General features: G+C 40.3%; 1 protein-coding gene across 2 annotated transcripts in view; it reads left to right on the forward strand.

The window, feature by feature from the left end:
• Positions 1–21,763, forward strand: part of ABL1 (ABL proto-oncogene 1, non-receptor tyrosine kinase) — a 120,024-nt gene that overhangs the window by 2,807 nt on the left and 95,454 nt on the right. The gene's annotated exons all lie outside the window — the stretch shown is intronic.

The raw sequence follows: 21,763 nt of genomic DNA on the forward strand, positions 1-21,763 counted from the left end.
TTAGAATAACTTTATTCATGCAGGAAACGGACCAGCATTTGTCATCTTTGGCCATCAGATAACTTTGAAAGCTTTGCTTTCTCTGAGAACACAATTAAACAGCAGGTGAAAAAGTTTATTAAAATAAATGTGCCCGACACTTATTTTGTAAGGGGACTTAATTTGTGAAACTATTCTTCATCCTGAATTTCCCAGTGTTCAGGAAATTCAATATCATTCTTAACATTATTTGCAGACAGATGCTGCAGAAGTCTTGAGTGTGTTTAAAATATTAAAATAATCAATGATTAAAAATGATTTGTATTTCTCCCCTCTTCCCACACAATGTGTCCGTACAGTGATTGTTTGAAAAGTGAAGCTAATTCTTGGGAAGCTGGATGATAGGCCTATGACAGCTGTGGTATCAGTGGCATGTTCGCACTGCAAAAACACTCCAAACCAAGTATTTTATTATTTTTTAATCAAATACACATGTCTGCCCCATCTCTGTTGCCTCTGCTTCTCTAGACCAGTGGTTCTCAAAGCCGGTCTGCTGCTTGTTCAGGGAAAGCCCCTGGCGGGCTGGGCCAGTGTGTTTACCTGCCACGTCTGCAGGTTCGGCCGATTGCTGCTCCCACTGGCCGCGGTTCGCAGCTCCAGGCCAATGGGGGATGCGGGAAGAGTGGACAGCATATCCCTCAGCTCGCACCACTTCCCGCAGCCCCCACTGGCCTGGAGCGGTGAACCGCGGCCAGTGGGAGCTGTGATCGGCCGAACCTGTGGACGCGGCAGGTAAATAAACTGGCCCTGCCCGCCAGGGGCTTTCCCTGAACAAGCGGCAAACCGGCTTTGAAGAACCACTGCTCTAGACAGAGCCTCAATCTTAGATGGGATGGAGCGAGAAACAGAGTACTAAACTGCAAGTAACACAATATTCCAACCGAGTTTGGTGTTTTGATCTGGGAGTCAAGGCAGAAATCCTGCTTTTTGATCATTTTACAGGAATAGACAGAAGGTAACTTTTTGTCAGGATGACATGAGGTCAGAAGAACCCAGCACATTTACAAGAAAAAATATTGTCTATTATGGCAATACTCCATATGTCCACAAGAGACCTCAGTGTCTTGATTAAAAAAAGAATACAACTTGAAAGGGAACCTCAAGACTCATACATCTGTTAAGGGGACTGCAAAAGTTCAGTCTCGCTTATCCACATGAGGAAAAGCTTCTTACCTCAGTAGCGCAGCTAGTATTTAAGACTCTGCTGCTGTTTCTAGTCATTCATCCCTGTTTTGGGCTTGGCATAAAAGCATAGCTCCTGGCTGAAACCTTGCCTACAAAATGTTACCTTGGGAATGAATTATATGTAATTTTTTAAAAATAGTCTGGTTGTTTAGGTTGTAGAGAGGAAAAACATAGCTTCAGGTGCTCCCCGTCTCTCTCAAATTGCGTATCAGTAGTTTTCTTGCCATGTAAAAAAAATAGTCCATAATCTGTCTTTACTGCCTTTTTGGTATATGGAAAGAGAGTGATTCATATTTCACTTCTTATTCGTAAAGCTGCTGTGGATCATATGGTATAAAAACAAATTGGGATTCTTTTCAGGATTTTAAAATCTAATTGTTTTATGTAATTTCTCTTTAGTATTTTCATTACATGGTTGCCTGTAAGATCTAAATCAGTGTGTGCATGTTCTCTGCCATATTGTGTGCACCATCTTGTCCCCCGGAAAGTCAGGTGTCTCGTTTTCAGTCAAACCTAATGCGTATTTAAAGAGAAACTGGAAGCTGGGCTACCCAAGGTAAGGTCTCAACGAAGGGACCTATGTCATCGCAGATAGCTGAGAGAGGAGCAGGTGGAATGGCTTGTCACCCGCAGCAACGTCTGTTTAAAAGAACACTATATTTGGCCTTGGCACAAAGGTGACCTATTGAACAATTTTTAATATTCTTTTTATAAATCTCTTAGCAAAGTCCATGTCAGTCTGTCTTTTAAAAATGATTGTTAGTGTTAAAGTTCCAAGGAAGGAAAGTTTATAAAAATAATTAATGGCAAAAATACATTGATAGGTTTAACTCTACCATACACAGAATGTCCCCATGAGAGAACAGAATCCCATTGAGTGGACATTATGTATGGGACATCTGTCACCCTTACATCAAGTAGTACCTTATTTAATAAGCTGTCCCATTGATTTCAGTGGAGCCACTTTCAGAGCTAAGTTCTATTTAATATAAAACTGACAGAACCACACCCATATGCAATGTTTAAAAAAAATCTCAAATGCCTGAGTGTTCTGCACTGCTAGTTGGTTAGCAACATGGTTAAAGTGTAAGTAATTATGGATAACCATGTACATCAAAACAACCTGCATGAGAGTAACTCCATTTTTAGCTATTGTTCATTATATAATGCCAATAATGCCCTACATGCTCTCAACATGTAAAAAGACAAGTCATCAGACTTTTGGCCCCACTAATGTCCATCTGTTCTACTGGAGTGGTGCAAAGGGGCCTTAAATCTCTCCTAAATGGCCAGCTGAAGCTTTCCCCACCATGGGGGAATCCTCAACTGGTGTACAGCCATCAGAGCTTCTGACCCTTCCTTCTTCCCTTCCTGCCCCGATATCGGAGCTGTTCTGTGGGCTGGAGTTCATTGTGATCCTCGCCAACATAATGGCTTCTGAGGGAGGGCAGTTCCAAGCCAGTTACAGCATCCCTTAGAGTACTTTAACGTGCACCATGGGCTGCTTCAGTTCCTGGCCAGCCTAGGGTTAGGGGAAGTGGAAAGGCCACCTGTACCTCTCCTCCTCATGTGATGAGCTCATGCTTCTTTCAGCAGAGGACTGAGTCCAGGGTCCCTGCCCTGAAGAGTATACAATCCATGTCTGCTCTCTCTTAGAGGAATGAGCTTTTCTTAAGAGGCATGCAGCATTTTGTACAAAATGGAACGACACGTGGCTTCTTTAGTATTGTAAGACAGTTGTACATAATAATACAACCATATTATATTAAATACAAATTACAGTTAATGGAATGCTAAAGCACTCACGTCAAGAAACACAAAATTGAAGTTCTCATAATAACCTTAACTTGCCCTTTTTGTACTCATGGAGCCTTCATTTACCCTTGGTCTGCAGCTGCTCAGCTCCTTTTCAAATGAACTGAAGTGTGAGTGCATATCGGAGGGCAGAACTTGGCCCACTGAATGTTAAAATATACATTTGGGTTAGTAATAAAAAAAATCCATATGTATGATGGATGGAACTTAACCTTATTAAGAAAACTTTAACTTTTGCATTGTTTGACTTGAGTGTAGTGTAAGATTATTAATAATTTAAATTAGTATATATTTTTGGATTTAATTCCCTTGGTTTTTTTCCAAACACTAACGCTACACACTCTTTATTGATAAATGCTAGGATACAAAGAGAGACTTCATTTTTGTTAGTATCTTTACACCTTGCCCAGAAACTTACATTGACCAGGTGCTTATGGGACTCCCATGTTTTCCTGTTCATGCAAGTAGAAGACTTCCACACACTTATGTAGCTTAAAGTCTACTTAAGGGCAGTTTGAAACCTACTAGACTCATGAGATGATAGTGAATTTCCAACTGCTATTGGGAAAGTCCCGCTGTGAAGTGACCATGCATGGTTGTGCTGCATGAGCCTCCTTTGCTGCAAGGCTCATTTGGAAAGTAATTGAAACTAAGCGTGTGGGGGGGGGGAGGGGAAAGAGGTGATGGTGGGGAACTTCCCAAAGGAGCCCTGAATATGAGACTTTCTCTTCTGTCCTTCACTTCATTTTAAGTGTATAAAGAGGAGCTCCCTGGTAGATAAGAATTAAACCTGGGCTCAAGATATTTTCATTCATTATGTTCTTACAGGTTTCAGAGTAACAGCCGTGTTAGTCTGTATTCGCAAAAAGAAAAGGAGTACTTGTGGCACCTTAGAGACTAACCAATTTATTTGAGCATGAGCTTTCGTGAGCTACAGCTCACTTCATCGAATGCATACTGTGGAAGCTGCAGAAGACATTATATACACACAGAGACCATGAAACAATACCTCCTCCCACCCCACTCTCCTGCTGGTAATAGCTTATCTAAAGTGATCATCAAGTTGGGCCATTTCCAGCACAAATTCAGATTTTCTCACCCTCCGCCCCCCCCCCCTCCCCAAACTCACTCTCCTGGTAATAGCCCATCCAAAGTGACCACTCTCTTTAAAATGTGTATGATAATCAAGGTGGGCCATTTCCAGCACAAATCCAGGTTTTCTCACCCCCCCCACCCCCGTCCAAAAACCACACACACAAACTCACTCTCCTGCTGGTAATAGCTCATCCAAAGTGACTTGGATGAGCTATTACCAGCAGGAGAGTGAGTTTGTGTGTGTATGGGGGTGGTGGTGGGGTGAGAGAACCTGGAAATGGCCCACCTTGATTATCATGCACATTGTAGGGAGAGTGGTCACTTTGGATGGGCTATTACCAGCAGGAGAGTGAGTTTGTGTGGGGGGGGGCGGAGGGTGAGAAAACCTGGATTTGTGCTGGAAATGGCCCAACTTGATGATCACTTTAGATAAGCTATTACCAGCAGGAGAGTGGGGTGGGAGGAGGTATTGTTTCATGGTCTCTGTGTATCCACAGTATGCATCCGATGAAGTGAGCTGTAGCTCACGAAAGCTCATGCTCAAATAAATTGGTTAGTCTCTAAGGTGCCACAAGTACTCCTTTTCTTTATGTTCTTACAGAGCTTAGAAAAACGGGTCCTCAATCTCAGTTGGGCCTCTAGGCACTATTGTAATATAAATAAGAATAGATCGCTGCTGCTGCAATCACTACCACTACTACTGTATAATCATGTTAAACTTATCACTTGTGAATGTAAATATAACTCCTTTTTCGGGTTTCATGACAGGATGTCAGACAAGGTATAACTGTTAGCTGACTTCAGATAATCTAAATGTTTATCTGGAATAATAACACTTCAATTTCCAGGTTTCAGAGTAACAGCCATGTTAGTCTGTATTCGCAAAAAGAAAAGGAGTACTTATGGCACCTTAGAGACTAACCAATTTATTTGTGCATGAGCTTTCGTGAGCTACAGCTCACTTCATCGGATGCATCCAACGAAGTGAGCTGTAGCTCACGAAAGCTCATGCTCAAATAAATTGGTTAGTCTCTAAGGTGCCACAAGTACTCCTTTTCTTTTTACTTCAATTTCCAATAGCAGACCTGTGCTAATTGAATATTCAGCGAGTGGTAAATTGATAAAGCTGAAGCCTTGAATTACAGTACTGTTGACTCATAATTTTTAAATCTCACAACTGTGTAGAATGTTGCTGCAGTCATGTTGATATACTCCAAATGTGTAGCATTGTAGGATTAAACGTATGTTAGTGTGATGCTTATGACATTAGCCTGTGTTTACTTTGTTTCTTCTACACAGTGTTGTGACTGGTTTATGTTCACTTTTGCTTCTGTCTGTATGAATGTAGTAAAAGCCAAGTATACTCTTGAAAATAGGAATTTTTTTAGAATTACTTACTGTTTCACATATCTTGTGCTTTCCATATTTTCTGGCCTGTATTTTATGTACTATATCTATTGATATCATCATAAAGAGAGCCACTGTCTTCACCCAGTGGTCTTTTGTGATGTGGGTTTACTGTTGCTGCACAAGTCGTCTTCATGTGCATGCCAGATGTATTAAAAGATCTGCTGTGAATCACTGAGGAGTATTGTTGTAGAAATATAAAACCAATTTAAGCAGAAGTTACAAAGGGTTTTGTTGGATATTCTATCAAATCTTGTTTCTGTACTGATGGAACTCAAATTAAACTTGAACTGTAGGAGTCAGTCTGCTTATCAGTGCTTGCTGTTCTAGTTTAAAGGAAGGTGAAGCACTAAATATTGGACAGAAATATTAATCAGTATCCAGAGAATTTTAGCGAACAATTATGATGGCTCTTTCCTACTCTCTTTCAATTATTCCTCTTTAGCTACTGTATTTGACCCCAGTTCTGTACTTAAATGCTCAGTGTGAGTTTTGTTGAAGTTGATAGGAGCTGCAGACACTGGAGGGCAACATTTGGTACAAATTGTATAACATTGCTTAAGTTTTTCTTTTTTCTTTTTATTTATTTTTTTTTTTTTACACTCTGGGAAGATTCCCTTATCCACATGCTTAGTTTATCTGTCTAGAATGACATTCCCTGCTGTGTGTTTACTAGGAATTCTGAATGCAAGTTTCCTTGAGATTCAGCCTTCAGTGCTGCCTAAAGTCTCTACAAAGTTAGGTCTGTCTATACCTTGCTTTGCTGTTCCCTTTCCAGGATGTCTGGTTTATAGTCTCTTATTGTGTGTATAAAGCATGATTCTGCTCTCAGTTTTACAGCAATTTAATTCCACTGTTTTAGTGAGGTTACTGCTAACTTGCACAGATGTCGGCGAGATCAGGATTCACCCAGGAGTCTAAAGGATAGCTGATCAGTATTGTAGCATATCTTTGCTCTGTCATTTTTACTGAGTGATGGATTTTCTGTGTAGATTATTAATTACAAAGGCTTCTTTTAATTACTTGTATTAAAAAACAAGTGTTGCTGCATATGACTGTTTTGAGCAGTCATTTATCCATAAATGCTGCTGTGCTGATGCACTGCAGTGCATTTATATTCTGGTCTAACTTTTCTTCCTACCTCATCTCTGCCATGTCAATTAAAGCATACTCAAGTCCCTGAACATAAATATGGAGAATGTCCAGTCTGCCTCTGAATAAACGCCTCCAGTAAGTTGCTTTCTCAGTCATCAGTAAAGCAAATCCTGTTAGCTCTGTTCTCTTAAAGCTCATCAAATAGTTTCTGTACTGAACATTACTGTATTCTGGTTTGTGTTGCATATTTACATATAATGGACTTTGAGACAAAATAATGGACTTTGAGAACGTGAGCATTATATATGATTAAGGCGGTGCTGAATTTGATGTGACCACTGCCCTTTAATAGTACATGCTAACTGGGATACTGAAATTTGAGACAATACAGGAATTCCCCCCTGCCGTATATTTCCTGTGTGTGTCAGATTTTCATCACAATTGGGAGTGTGAAGGGAACTGTTGCGCATGCTCCCTGTGTTTCCTGTCATAAACGCTGTACAAAGAGAAGCTTTATTTACTGTACCCATCCACCATCTAAAGTGCTGAAGGCAAAAACCATCTATTAACTTAGCACTGTCAACTTGTTGCAGTACAGTATAACCACTAGTCTGATCAGCTCCTGATTTGCAAAGAAAGGTAGAAATTGGCACAGCTGTTGTAGAAATTGCTAAAACTTTTAATCACTGGTAATTCCTTGTCTATATCAAGAAAAAGTACTGCTAATTTTCAAGCAGTTGGGAGTGTCAGTGGTAGAAGATGAAGATGTAAAACTAACTTGGAAGTCATTCAGGTTTCCTGAAAATATTTCTTTGTGTGTTTGTTGAAACTTCATGTTTTCAAAAAGTCATCTCTACTTCTACTGACTGCTAGATATGTTTAATGACCCACTAAGATGCTTGGTGTTATGTTCTTGATCTCGCCAGTTTCTCTTATAACTACAGCAATTGTCAGTGAGGATATGCTGTAGAAAACTCAACTACAGGTGTTACTCTTTTATTTAATCTTTTGTGATATTTTTTTAAATGAACCTTGAGAAATTTTAAAACCTAGCCACTAGATGTCTTTTCCAGATCTTGTATAGTAGTTGGTATAATTTCTGTTCTGACAAAATGGTCTGTAGCCCTTTAATGAGAGAGATATGTCAAAGGTGGTATCAAAAACTAATGGTAAGATCTGGGATCAGAAGTGACCGCCCTGAATTAGAAGATGGTGAACAATCAGGTCTTTTAAATCAAACACTATTATTAAAAAGTTGCTAAAAGAATATTGTAGAACTATTGAACTTAAAGTCTTATACAATAATTACTTTTAAAGCCCATAATCCTGGCTGGTTTGAGGCCTTCTTTCTGATGGTGCATATCTCTTTGACATCCCTTGCACTAAGGGAATGAACTGCTGCATTTTAGGTTGTAAGGTATGGTGCCTTGTCACTTATCATAAGGACTTTGGGGCAGGAGCATGGGAGCACCGCATTCATTTCAGTCTACGCTTCCTTGCTTTAAACAGTAGAAATACAATTTTGAAAATATTTTATCAGCACTGGCTTCAGTTTCAATTATTGCTGCCTCCTGCCTAGCATCTGTTTCAGTATTGTTTCATATTGTTTGTATTGTATTTTAGATTGTTTTTACAGTTTTACAAAAGGAGCTTTCCTGAGCAACTTTGAGGAAAGTGGCTTTGTAAATATTTGTGTAATAATATGTATGTTTAAAAAGTTCAGCAATTCTGAAGATTTAAACTTTTGTCTGTAAGTGGGATTCATGGGGGTTATCTGGGGAGCACAGTTCAACCCACTGTATTAATATTGTCTTAAAGTCAGAAGTCTGATCATAGGTAGGTAAAGGGACAGTGAAGATATTGTGGGGTCTAACTCTTATTAGTGTTTTATGGCCTTACAAAAATTAAACTCTGTAGCCTGGTAATATCTCCGTCTTTGTGAAGTTTTTTGGGGGGAGGTAATAGTTATGAAAAAGATTAACGCATCTAGCAATGTAGTTTAGACTACACATATGCACACTCGAATGTGTTTGTGTGTTATTTTTACTAACTGTAAGCCTCCTGCACATCCTCTGTAAAGCTGTCCAGGTATAAAGTTGTTTTAAAACTGTATTTTCCAGGTTAGCCAGAACGATTGCAATGGCTGTTGGAGAAAGAAGTCTTGTATTATATCTGGGTATGCTTAATGTTTGCAAACAGCTTTGGAATGCTCCAGTGAAGAGTACTAAATTAAATGCGAAACTATTATTTCTATTAAGATATAGATAATTTGACAGAGGTTCTCTCCATTCTAACCTTTGTGTAATGATGACTCTTGGTGGATCCTCCTAAATACAATTTCTATGTACCTTTTATGGTATTACCTACTGTATGGTTATTTAATAAACGCTTCCTGAAGATCTCCAAGGTACAAAACAGATCCAAGATGCCCTTTCTTGGGATTTAGTTGTAGGGAGTGAGAAAAGCTCTTTGAGCAAAGGTCGTCTCCTGTTATGTGTTTGAACAATACATAGCACAAGGGGGATGCATCCTCTGGGTGATAGCATAATTCAAATAATAATAATAATTACCCCTACAATATGAAAAGTATGATCATATACGTCACTTCAGATCAGAGATGGGCAAACTGCGGCCTGCGGGCCTCATCAGGCCCACGAGACCCTCCTGCCTGGCCCTTGAGCTCCCGGCTGGGGAGGCTAGCCCTTGGCCCCTCCCCTGCTGTGTTCCCCCCACAGCCTCAGCTCGCCGTGCCGCCAACGCTCTGGGCGGTGGGGCTGCGAGCTCCTGCTGGGCAGCACGGCTGCGAGAGCCACCAGCCTGCCCTAATGCTCTAGACTGCACGGCGGCAGGTCTGGCTCTGGCACGGCGGCACGGCTGCCAGTCCTGGTGCTCTGAGTGGTATGGTAAGGAGGGGGGGGGGTGTTGGATGGGTTGGGGGTTCTGAGGGGGGCAGTCAGGGGCGGGAAGTGGGAGGGGGTGGATATGGGGTGGGGACCAGGCTGTTTGGGGAGGCACAGCCTTCCCTACCCGGCCCTCCATACAGTTTCGGAACCCCGATGTGGCCCTCAGGCCAAAAAATTTGCCCACCCCTGCTTTAGATGTTGCTTACCCCTGTATATTCCTCATCTGTGAGGAAAAATGTGTATTGGTAGGTCTGTAGTGCTCCATTTTTGACTCAGACCTCTTTCCAGGTCCTCACATCCAGGCTATATCAATAGCTTGCCAATTCTTTCTATGTAACATGTCTAAGATACGGCTCTCATCTTGCATCTTGTTTACTGCTGCATCCTTCTCTCTAGCCTTGACAAATGCAATCTTGCTCCCCTCATATTATTTTAGAATGCCATTGTAAAGATAATTTTCCTAACCAGTCGTTTTGATCCTGTTACCCCTCTCTTTAAATCCCTCCACTGGCTCCCATTTCTCTGTCACATCAAACATAAGCTGTTTGTATTAATTTTCAAGGCCTTTCACAGTCAATTCCCACCCGACCTATCATCTCTCATTCACTATACAGGATTCTCCCCTCTGATCCAGGGATGCCAATCTCCACTCTCCATTTGTTACATCTTCAGTCAAATACCTTCATGCTTTTTTCCCATGCTGTCCAACATGCTTGGGCATGCTCCATACATATTTGCAAAGCTATCTCAATGTTTATCTTCAGATTCCAGAGACAAATGTGTATCATGCTGACCAGTATTGTCTGATTGTTTACTTATACTTCCCCATCTGTCTGTGAGACAAGGTGGATTAGGTAATATCTTTTATTGGACCAGCATCTGTTGGTAAAACAGACAAACTGTTGGGCTACATCTGTTGTCTCTTGAATTAAAGTTAGATTGTTAGCCCCTTAGGGCAGGGACAGTCTTTCTTGTCTTTGTTTGTACAGCACCTAGAACAATCTGGTCCAAGAGTAGGACTCCTAGATGGTGCGGTAATACTACTACTGCTGATAATAATGGAAACTGCTATGGAATTTGCTGACCAGCATAGTTAGGTCCTTAGAGAAAAAGACTATCTCATTTTGCCCTGCTTTGTCTCTGGATCAGAACTGAAGCAGCAAGGTATTCTTTGAGGATTGGGGTGATGCAGTAGTTCCTTGGTTGTTTTCCCTGTGGCTTTCTGCATTAGAATTCACAAATTTAATCTGTGGATTCTGTCTGAATTTGCAACAGAAATAGGTCTGGAGGAGGCCACAGAGTGCTAAAGCCTATTGGACTGGTTAACAAAATATACAGTGTTAATAACATTTGTTATTTAAGTAGGTAATCTTCTGAGCCATGCAGAGGGCAGATTAGAATAATAATGGTTGGATTTTTGGAGGCAACTGCTAGCTTTAAACACTTTAATCATTTTGGTTGCTGTAATTAGCAATTGCTTCTGCAAAGCACAGGCATCATGCATTTCAGCTGAATAACTGCTGTGCTGATGATAAGCAGACATCACTTGATGGTACTTGGGAACTTCAAAGAGCAGGATAATGGCTTTGCCTAGCTCTGGTTAAGAACACAGGACTTGAAGAACATTAAATAAAAGTAAACTCAACACTGTTTAATGTCAGGTAAGGACTCAAAGAAGCTAAAGGTGCTATATTCAGTTTAATGTAGTAAATAATGTAAGTAAAGTGAGAACCATTAACAGAGTGTTTAGTTCTGTTTTCTTCCCAGTAGATCAGTGTTAAAACATTTTGGTCAAGTTCACATTATTTAACCTTACCTAATAATGAAGGCGTTAAGAATGCACTGGTCAAGGTAACGCCTGCTGTTGCTCTCTGGCTCAGACAGCCCTGTAATGTGCAACATTTCCAAATTAGGAAATGGTGGGCCTTAGCAGGACCTTGAACATGATGATCTGAAGGCCCTGGAATGATGCACATATAATGGCCACTAGTTGGGTTTGAATCATCCTGTAAGGATGCCGAATCATCCTAGTCTTAGTGAGTCATGGAAGAGATGGTGGAATATTGTCTGTCTGTTGATAAAGGGCAGATTTTGTGGCTGAAATGTTGAAACTATGAGTGAACTGCAGTTATAATAACTGTATCCTGGATTATTTGGAGTGCATGGGATTGATGGACATATTATAACCATTCTACTGTTAAACCGCTTTAGATGGTTCTCTGGGATGTCACCTTTTTTAAACTCGGGCAGTAAAAGGATGATAGCATTTGTATGGCTGTGATGCTTTCATCCACTGAAGTTGTTTCTAAAAATTGATGCAGGTTGTGAAGTGCTCCCCCTAGGCAAATGGAGCCCTTTGGGGAGAGGGACTAAGGACTATAGCAAATCAGACAGGCATTTTAGGTTTCAATTATTAACACAGTATATTTTTATGACTCTGAAATTGAAATTGCTAGCAGCTGAATTTTAAAAATGCACTACTTTAAACAGGTCAATTTTGCCTCTAAAATTTTTCAAAGTAAAGGAGCACGTGGCCACCTTGGAGACATTTTGCTGCAATCTTACAGTGTGATTGTGTGGTTTGAGTTCACCTTCCATTTACTTTGGTTTGTACGGTGGTTCCATCCTGCACCCTAGCAACAATCCCAGTACACCAAGGTGATGCTTACATAAAAAGTGGTGCTGCAGAAGTGTTGTGGCTTCCTTCTCAGCCGTGTGCCGTCAGAGGTATATCAAGAAAATAACTTTAGGTGAATTTAATTTCTTGATGCTTAAATCAAGAAGAACAAACAATAGGATTTATTAACTTTTTACAGAATGATGTTGAATGGGTAAAAAGAAAAGGAGTACTTGTGGCACCTTAGAGACTAACCAATTTATTTGAGCATAAGCTTTCGTGAGCTACAGCTCACTTCATCGGATGCATTGAATGGGTAGTTATAAAAATGTGCCTCTTTGGACAAAAAAAATTGGAGGAGAGGATTCCATGTTTATTTAAAAACCCTTCCAACCCACCCATATGAATTTAATGCTTTATAAGTGAAGTACTGTTAGGCACGGTGAGAAGGCTCTGAGCAAGCACTTTCTACCCAACTCTCCAAGTGCACCTAAATACTGACATGTTGTTCCCCTGTTGTTCTAGTCTTGGGTTTGATCTTGCAATGAGATCAGATGGGTGCAGGTTTTTGCCTGAGTACATGTCCCATTAAAGTCATTAAGTCTCTGCTTGGGTGTGGGTTCTGCATGTGTGTATTTCATTGCAGAACTAGGACATTGGACTTCTCTCAAATGGAGACTGTCACTAGAATGAAGCTGAATGCGACCCCTGATTCGACAAGCTAATGCATTTGATCCAGTTCCCATCAACGCTTCCTAAGGTGGCTTCTCTATTAAGAGAATGATTATTTTAAATCATAGTTGTGTCTGAGTTATTTAAAAAAGTTCAGTTTAGGAGCTTGACCCCTGAGAGTACTTTGCATAGAGCTGTTTTATCACACACGTACGTACACGCAGGTAGGTAGTTTGGAAGGAGGGGTGAAAGGGAGACCAGAGGAAATGTTCAGGACTTTTCTGCAGAGCTGGTCTCCTGTTTCCTGCTGTGTGGGTGGTTATGAGACATCCTGGATGATGGAGCTCCCTGTTGTTTTGATACGTTGTGTTCTACTGATAAACACAATGACAAGGTCCTTGATTCCTCCTTTCTCCTATTCCACCTACACTTTCCCTCCCACATCTGATTCTTGCACACACTAGAAATTGAAATTCCTGCTTTGGGGAAAAAATCACTTCCACATTCAACTGTTTCTTTCTTCCCTGGTTCACTTCAAGTTCTGCTTTGGAAATTGTCACTGCTCTTTTCATCCTCTATCCTCTCTCCACCCTCCACCCCCCCAAAAAAGAGAGAGATATTGTCCTTGAGTAGGTAAAATGTACATATTGATTTTGAGAAGTTACAGTATTTTTGTAGTGCAAGGAACTCAGCAGTGCTCAGTTGTTTCTGAAGTGATTAAGATTCCATGTTCCTGCTTGTGGTGGTAAGAAACAGCAATACGCATCCCAGAAAGTTAATAAATGGCCCTGACACAGGGCTAAATATTGATTTTTAAAAGTAGAAAAAATCCTTTTCTTTCCAATCTCTCCTCAAAATGACTACTTCTACAAATCCTGCAATTCTGATCATCTGAGCTATTACATAAAAGGTGATATAAATAGTATGGCGGGGTTGGGGGGGGGAGGGAGTACAGTATTCCATGTTGAATTCTCTGTTCCTCCCAGTGCATTTTGTGTTGTGTATTTAGATTGGAAGCTTTGTGGGATGTGTTGTATGTCTTTTATGAAGCTGAGCATGTCAACACATAATAAATAGTAATGTGGAAGGAAGTCATGGGCAGGTCTGTTGCTTTGATTTTCACAAAGAAAGCTCCGGCCATGCCAGCCTGTAATGCTCTCAGTAATTGCCCCCCTAATCTCCAACTATCTTTTTGCATAATGCATCCCATAATGCTTGACACTTGTCTTGCAGATCCCTATCCCAAGTTATCTTTGTGCTAAAACTTTCTCTCATCTCCATTTCCCAAACTGCTACTTTGCCTCCTGGAGCTACTTCTTCCCATCCTCCAATCTGGCTGCTCTTTCTAGGTTGACCAGTTACTTTTCTATTTTGTTCCTCCAGGCTAGTAAAATAGGAGTGGTGAAGGAACTGAAACCCTGTCTAGAAAAAAAAATCTTAATTTTTTACTGTCTGCTAAAGATGATGCTGATCTGCACTTACAGGTGACCTGCAAAGCATTTAAAAGACAAATTGGGTGTGTGCTCTTTTTGTGCTGTTTTAGGTTGCAATGAGGCAGGCCTGAAAGGTGTGTTTTGTTGTGTTCCCTTCCCTCTGCCCTCCCTGCTTATATTTTACTTTAAAACTATCAGAAATGTGAACTCTGGTCTTCCCTGTTTTTTTCTGGAGGCCTGTATGTCCCAAAGATGTATATCATTAGATCATTGAAGGGGTAGAGGGCACTGAATCTTTAATAGGTCTCGTTTCTCCAGAATATTAGTAATTGAACTTGAACAGATGTAAAGAAAAACTGATTTTAAATAGACTTGACTAAAAATCCCTTCCCATCTCAGTTGGTCAGCTTTCATTGTTGTGACTCTTGTATTGTCATTATTTCACAGTTTTCCAGTTACTACAGTGTTTTACAGGCTAGACAGGACCTGAATTTCCAATGTAAAAATACCTCAATTTTTTTCAGAAAAAACAACCATAAAGCTTTCCATACATCATCAAGAAGTTCCACCGCCCCCCCCCCCCCCGCATTCTCCCAAAAAAGAGGAGGGGGGGAGGTACAATTTTTTCCCTTTGCAGCTCACCTTTAAAATTCCTGGGTGGATTTACTGACTGGTAAATATAGGGTAGCCCTCCACTCCACTTCATTTGTTCTACCTTTGTTTTGACAAGGGAGCTAATGACTTGTCTATCCCGTCTGCTACTTCACTGACTTCTTCCTCTAGTTCCATTTAGCCATTTCCTCCCCACTGCATTTTGAAAAGGCTGTGCAGGGTTGCAAAAAGACTTGTCGTCTTATTGCAAAGTCGTATGTGAGATCTGGGTTGACTTGAGACAAGTCTACGTATGTTTCTCGTGTTGGTCTACGTCTTTCAGACTGTTGCTCTGTCCAGCATGAAGTGGTTGTACTCTCAACTTGCTGCTTCCTTAATTAACACAGAACTCCAACAGGTTCCTTGTTTTTGGCCACTAGCTGAGTTCTTAGTGTGTATTTGGTACAATATGCAAGGTGTGTCACTTTTTATTTACAGGAAGTAAATTCTAAAGCATACATATGAAGCTAGCCTTCTGGTTCAGAGGTATTGATCGAAGTTTTCTTACCTAGACTCATCTGTATGGTTGGATTATACTGTCTGGGTAAAGTTCAGAGTGAGTTAGATGGACTGAGAAATGTTGTGCTTCATAATCAAAAGCATAGTTTTGAAAACCTGTATTTTTCTTTCAGGTTGCAATTACACTGGATGAGTCTTTGATTTCTACTTTGTTCTTGCCAGTTGTCAAGACTTGACCTAGGGTTCACTCGAAGGATGACAGTATGATTGCAGCATTTTAATGTAGAACAAACACTTAAAAGTTCCAGGACAGATACTACTTTTCTATTCAGTCTTTCGATTTTTACCAACAATAACAGAAATTGAAGAAATGGTAGCACACACATCCAACCCTCACTTACTCTCCCTTCTTCACCTGCTCAAACCAAAACAGTGGAGAATGGAACAGGTGGTGGTGATGGGAAGGCACTATAAAATGTTAGGTGTTGACTTCAGAATGTGATCCTAATATCATGGCTGTGCTTATATGATCCAAAAATGCACTCTGGATGTCCTTGAACCTGTCCATCTTGTTGCTAGTATATAAATCACATTTCCATAAGATGCCATCTGAGTTAATGCTATCCGTTCTTCCTTCGTAGGTGAATGTTTATCCTTCCAGTGTCAGAAAATAATCCTTTCAGATGAGATCAAGCTTCTCAGCCAGAATCCATGTTCAAAGGAAATGTCTTAAACATCAAAAAATGAACTAGGAGGCCATCTTGTTCCTCTGGGCTTTGAGATTTTGGTTCATAGCAGTTGGTGTTTTTGTACCTCATGTCTAGGGACTTTTTATCTTCCTCCTCCTTCCTGTTCCAAGCAATTACCATTTATTTTTTATCTTCAAGCAGCAGCCTGTGGCAATAAATTTTAGGAAATTCCTTCCCGCCCTTTATTAAGCTCTACATAATAGCTTCCGCTACTCACTCATACATTCATTAAGAAGAATTAAATGAGTGCTGGCGGCCATTAGCAGAGCTAATAACCCCTCCAAGGAAAGGTGCAGCAGATTGGAATAAATGAACAGGAGCAAAAACAAATGAAATAACTTTGTAGAATTATGCTAAACTAATTTTCTCCTTTTAAAAATGACTTATTATGTGAATTTAGCGCTCGTGAAAGGAGCTAGATTGACAGTCCTCACAGACCAGAGTCCTCTTTTCATTAAATGGTCATGCAACCAGGTGGCCGCAGCAGCACTCATTTACCCATGATGCCCTGTGCATAAACGTCACAAATGCCCTGAAGCGACCATCTTTCGAGGTTAGAGGGCATTTTGGTCTGTTCCTACTCCTTTGCCTCGCTGCCAGCTGTCTCAGCAAGGGTGATGGTTGTGCTGGTATATTCTGATGAAGACAGCTGTCTTTTAGGACCTGGACCATGATCATCAGTTTATTTCACATCTGCTACAGACCAGACTTCAGATGACAGTGACATTTGATCTCTACCAGCCTGGGCTAGGTTCCAACTGATGAAGTAGAGATGAAAGACTGTATTCTATTATCAACCTGTTCCCTCCCCCCATTCTCCCCCCCTTTTTTTTTTAGTTCTAAAGCAAACTTGCTGTGTATGCTGTAGCATACAAGGGATCTAAATACTTAAATTAAAAAAGAAGAGGTTTAATGCATTCTGTTGTGAGCATTTAAAAAAACCCAAAGATATTATTGGAAAACAATTTGTATAGTGTATATCTAAACTGGCAAGGCATCTAAACCAGGCTTACTATCGCTACCAATGTTTACATATCAAAATATTGAAAATATATTTTGCTGGAAGTTGTGGCTCTGTAGTACCCTCTGCTCATATTTTAAGGCCTGGTCCTCCAGTCTGATCCAGGTGGGTGGACTGTAGTCATTGGGGCTCTGTGTGGATACAAAGGTCCATCCTCTTGGGGTCCCATTACGGGGTTGGGGCCCAACTGTGCATCAAATAAATGCAAAAAAAAAATTAGCCTTTAATACAGTATTAAGACTGAAAAGTAAAACCATCAAAAGTCAGGAAATTCCCAAAGTTAAATTTTTACAGCAGTGTCAATTTAATCGTTTGCTCATAGGGTAGAGACTAAACAGTGTATTACTGATGGTGGTGGTGAACAGATCAATTAGGACTAGTAAATACAACGTGATGATGATGGAGTCTGATATAGATTTCGACATACAAGAATTCAGCAAACAGTGTTGCGTTGCTGAATCAGCTGGACTGTGATTGGATTATAGTGGGAAAGGTGTGCAGTTCCAGTCCCACTCTCTCCTTCAGGCACTTGGCGTACTGGTGGAGAAATGCAACTTACTGGGTATACAATGCCACTTAAGTTAACGTTGTGGCAAAAATCGTAACTTTTGGAATTTCCTGACTTTTGAGTGCTATTTTTTTCAGATTTGACAATATATACCCATTAATTCAATTAGTGTATATTAGTGGTATTAAACACTGATCTTACACTAGTGTCTACCAGCCCCAATCAGGACGGAGTCTCCATTATTCTGGATCCTGTACAAACATAGATAAAAAGACGGTGCCGGCATTGGAGAGCTTTGTTTCTGCATTGCTAAATTCCAGTGCACCTATAAGAGATACATTCTTCACTTGAGGCCGCAAAGAAGAATAGAAAAATGTGAGCATTTAAAGTCAGCAACTTCATCTTTAACTACTGAAATTAATTTTTTTAAACTTCTTCAATTGTTTGTTTCAGTGAGGGGCTACAAAACTAGATTCAGCCATTTGTGTGTGATGAGGATGCAAACCTTTCTCCTGGAACCTGGGAGTAAAAGTGTGTATCTGGCACTCCTAGCCACAAAATGAATGTTAGTTTAAAAAAAAAAAAGTCACTTGTGAACTGAGACAAAGCATGAGTAATTTCATATTAAAAAGGATCTTCCTAGGTCAGTTATGGACTACCAGGAAAGGGGGTTAGAATAAAGAAGGAAATATTTTTGTTCATTTATTTTGCGAGCATAGGGAAGGAGATTAGTTGCTGACCTGCTACTTCAGTGTGTTGTGTGGGTTTTGTTTTTTGTTTTTTGTTTTGCTGTTAAGGATAGTTTTGTTTCCCAACTTCTTTAAAGGAGCCAAGCTTCTTACATCTTGAACTGATTTCACATGGAGTTATGGGTGCTATTCTTTAAATGGCCTAGCCAGATCTTATTAAATTCAGTGGGAAATTTTTGCTTTGACTTCACTGAGCTCTGTAGCAAGTGCTCTTTTTAGTTATTTGTGAGGGTGTTTAGAGCCTGGGGGATGCATTTTGTTTTGGCTTGTCCTGAAATAAATAAATTCAACCTTAAGAAGAGTGGATGCTATGACTATTTTACATGAATACAGCTGGGATCAGTCATTTGTGGCAGGCACTGAAGTTTAATCTGTAAATATGGCAGTTGAGTGTGGTAGTTCAAAGGACCATGTGCTGTACAAGTATTGGATTTTTGTTAGAGCAATATTGATTACATTTCACATTTGTTCAGGACTCGTTTGGTGCATGAGGACCTAACTCTGCCATATTGTTTCGTAAAATAATTCATAACTTTTTTACTAACCCTTATTTTAAAAATAAAAAGTCTAGTAAATAGAAAAATGCTAAGACTTTCCAAATGATGGTTTTTATGACTGTTGTTTCATAATGGAAAAGCTGACAGCCTTAATTCCATTTCATTGTTTCCTAGTTTTAGGGGTATAAATATCTTGATTCAGAAGTAATTCAGGTACCAAAGATGAGATTTTGTTGTTGTTGAGGTTTTGTGTTTTCCGCTATAGTCATTTCTGATCTCATTTGAAGAACTTAGCAAGTTGAGAACAATGACACAATAATTGCTGCTGTTGAGGGAGAGATGCAGTTTGAGGTTTCTACCTGGATCGCTACATTTGATTGATATTTTAATTTGTTTTTTTGGCAGATGAAAGATAATGAAAATCATCTTGTAGTTGAAGCAGTTGCAGTGGAGAATACTTAATTTTTTATTCCCTTTCCCCACTTCCTAGAACATAGTTTCCCTGCCTTAAATGGGCTCATATAGCATTTCAATAATCTGTAGGACATTAATGTAGTTAACCTGTACAAGTAATTTCACTTTTCAGTGCATTGTTAATATTTTCAATGGTAGCTTATTTGGATCTCTGTGCCAAACGTATCTACAGATTTTCAGATCTGTTGTAAATTGAATTGGAGAGATGGTATGGAAACTTAATTTTAATGTATAAACGTGCACATTAGCTTGATTGTTTGTATCTGTTAAATGACCTGATCACTTCTAATTGAAGAAGAGGGTGACAGGGGTTGAGGGATGGTTTCAGCTTTGAACATTCTTTTTGTGTTTTGCCATATTAATATCACTTGCACAGAGCAACCCTCTAACCCTAACATTAAAGAAAGCAGTATGCTGCTTAGCAGAGGAGTAGGCACAAATGTTGGTGACAAACTGATGAATTCAGATCTGGTGACTTCGGTTTCGCAAACAGCAGCTTTGCTAATTCTTGTGAGCTTTGCAGTCTTGTCTGGTGGTCAAGCCATAGCTCCTGAATTTGAGAGACTATCTCAGTTTTCATTAAAAACAAAACATTCTACCCCTCCCTCATTGTTCTGGAGAAAAGAGTGAAAACCTGAACCCTAAAGTCTCAGAAACCAGAAAGCAGGCAAAAAGAGCCCTGCTTCTTCTTACTACATTTTTTAGGTGTCTTTGTTGTTGTTATTAATGCTTCAAGTTGACTATACTCTGCCCCTTCTGATTTTGACAGAAGCTTTTGCCCCAGATCTGAGAAATTTAAGGGAGGAAGAGAATAGGGACTGGTTGTCTTCACACTTGTAAAAGCTAAAAAGTTTAATACTATCTTATCAGTTCAAAACAATTCCCTGGTCCTCTCGTCCTACTCGTGTAATGTAACCCACTGTGCTCTCTGACATTTGATCTAGTGGCAGGGGTGGAAGCAAGCACAGCTTGCTACTGGATTTTCCATTGTTCTCGTGGTTCATTCTCATATTGAGAAATGGTGCAGTGTCTGCTCCTATAATCTGAGGAGTTGAGAAAAACACTTTGCCATCATCATTACATTTCCCCAGGAGAGGAAAGGAGCAAGTTCTGTGCACTGTCCAAGTATCTTGTTGTTCTGAGACTAGCACAAGGGCTAATATTCAGTCTCCCTCAGCTGACCAGGGGAATCTCTCCCTTGAACAGGAGAGATTTTGAAAAAGCTTTCCTAGCTTCTCTCACTTTGTGAGGAGCAGTAACTCAAAAGCAATAATTTCAGATAACTGGCTGTTGTTGTGTCCTTCACAGTAGCGAATAGGTGGAATTTGGGAAATTCTTTGGCTGTTGGATACCTTGTGCTCACCTCGTTCTGCCGGACTCTCTGGGGGACACCTACACTGGGGTAAAATAACCTGCAGCATGGCGTCTCAGAGCCTGAGTCAATGTAAATGCTTGGACTGGAGCCCAGGCTTTGAGACGCCCCTCCTGCACAGGGTCTCAGAACCTGTGCTCTAGTCTGAGCTTGAACATCTACACTGCAATTTTATAGCCCTGCAGCTCGAGCCCCAAAGCCCAAGTCAGCAACCCCAGGGCAGCCACAGCTGTGCCACGGATCTTTTATCACAGTGTGGATGTACCCTCTAGCTCCCAGCCTGTGCTGCTCAGTGTCACTACACAGGGTCTCCCTAAGTTCTGGCTTAGACAAAGCTGTCATGCAAGGGGCTGCTGATTGTGCTACAACTAATAATTTATTCATTCCCACTTTTACAAACTGTGCTGTAAACTTTAGGTGCATAATCCATAGCCCATTGGTGACAATGGAACAATTCCCTTTGCTCTCAGTGGTTAAAGATCTACATAAAACATGACTTTTTAAAATAAAATAACAAAAACAACCCATGGATCTTAAAATGAAAAATAACCAAAAAACCCCTCACAACCTTTCTTGCCCCAAGCAGCATTGTCCAGCCCAGCCTGTCCAACCCTCTTAAGCAATCAGTTCCCTTCCCCCAGGATGAATTGGTAGAGTGAATTCCCTACTCAGCAATATTTAAAACCTTGGTTTATTTCTGATTTGCCAACATGATTGTGAAAGAGGCCGTGCTTTATGGCTCCTTTCACCCCAGTGTTCTTGTACATGCAGGCATTCCAGAGTACTGGAAACTTATCTTTATTGATATGAGTCAACGGTACTGGTATGCAAACCTTAGACTGCTGGAATAAAGCCACATTGTGAACCAGTGGGATTCCCTTAAGGCTGCACTTGTGTTTTTTGTTTGCTGCAAAATTCCCATTTCATTTAGACATCGGCACTGAACTTGTAGAAAATATCTTGTGATAGACTGCTGTTTAGCAGACAGACATAACTATTAATGATAGCATACTGCGATGCAT

The sequence above is a fragment of the Lepidochelys kempii genome, chromosome 16 (genome assembly GCF_965140265.1).
Source record: "Lepidochelys kempii isolate rLepKem1 chromosome 16, rLepKem1.hap2, whole genome shotgun sequence".
Lineage (NCBI taxonomy): Eukaryota > Metazoa > Chordata > Testudines > Cheloniidae > Lepidochelys > Lepidochelys kempii.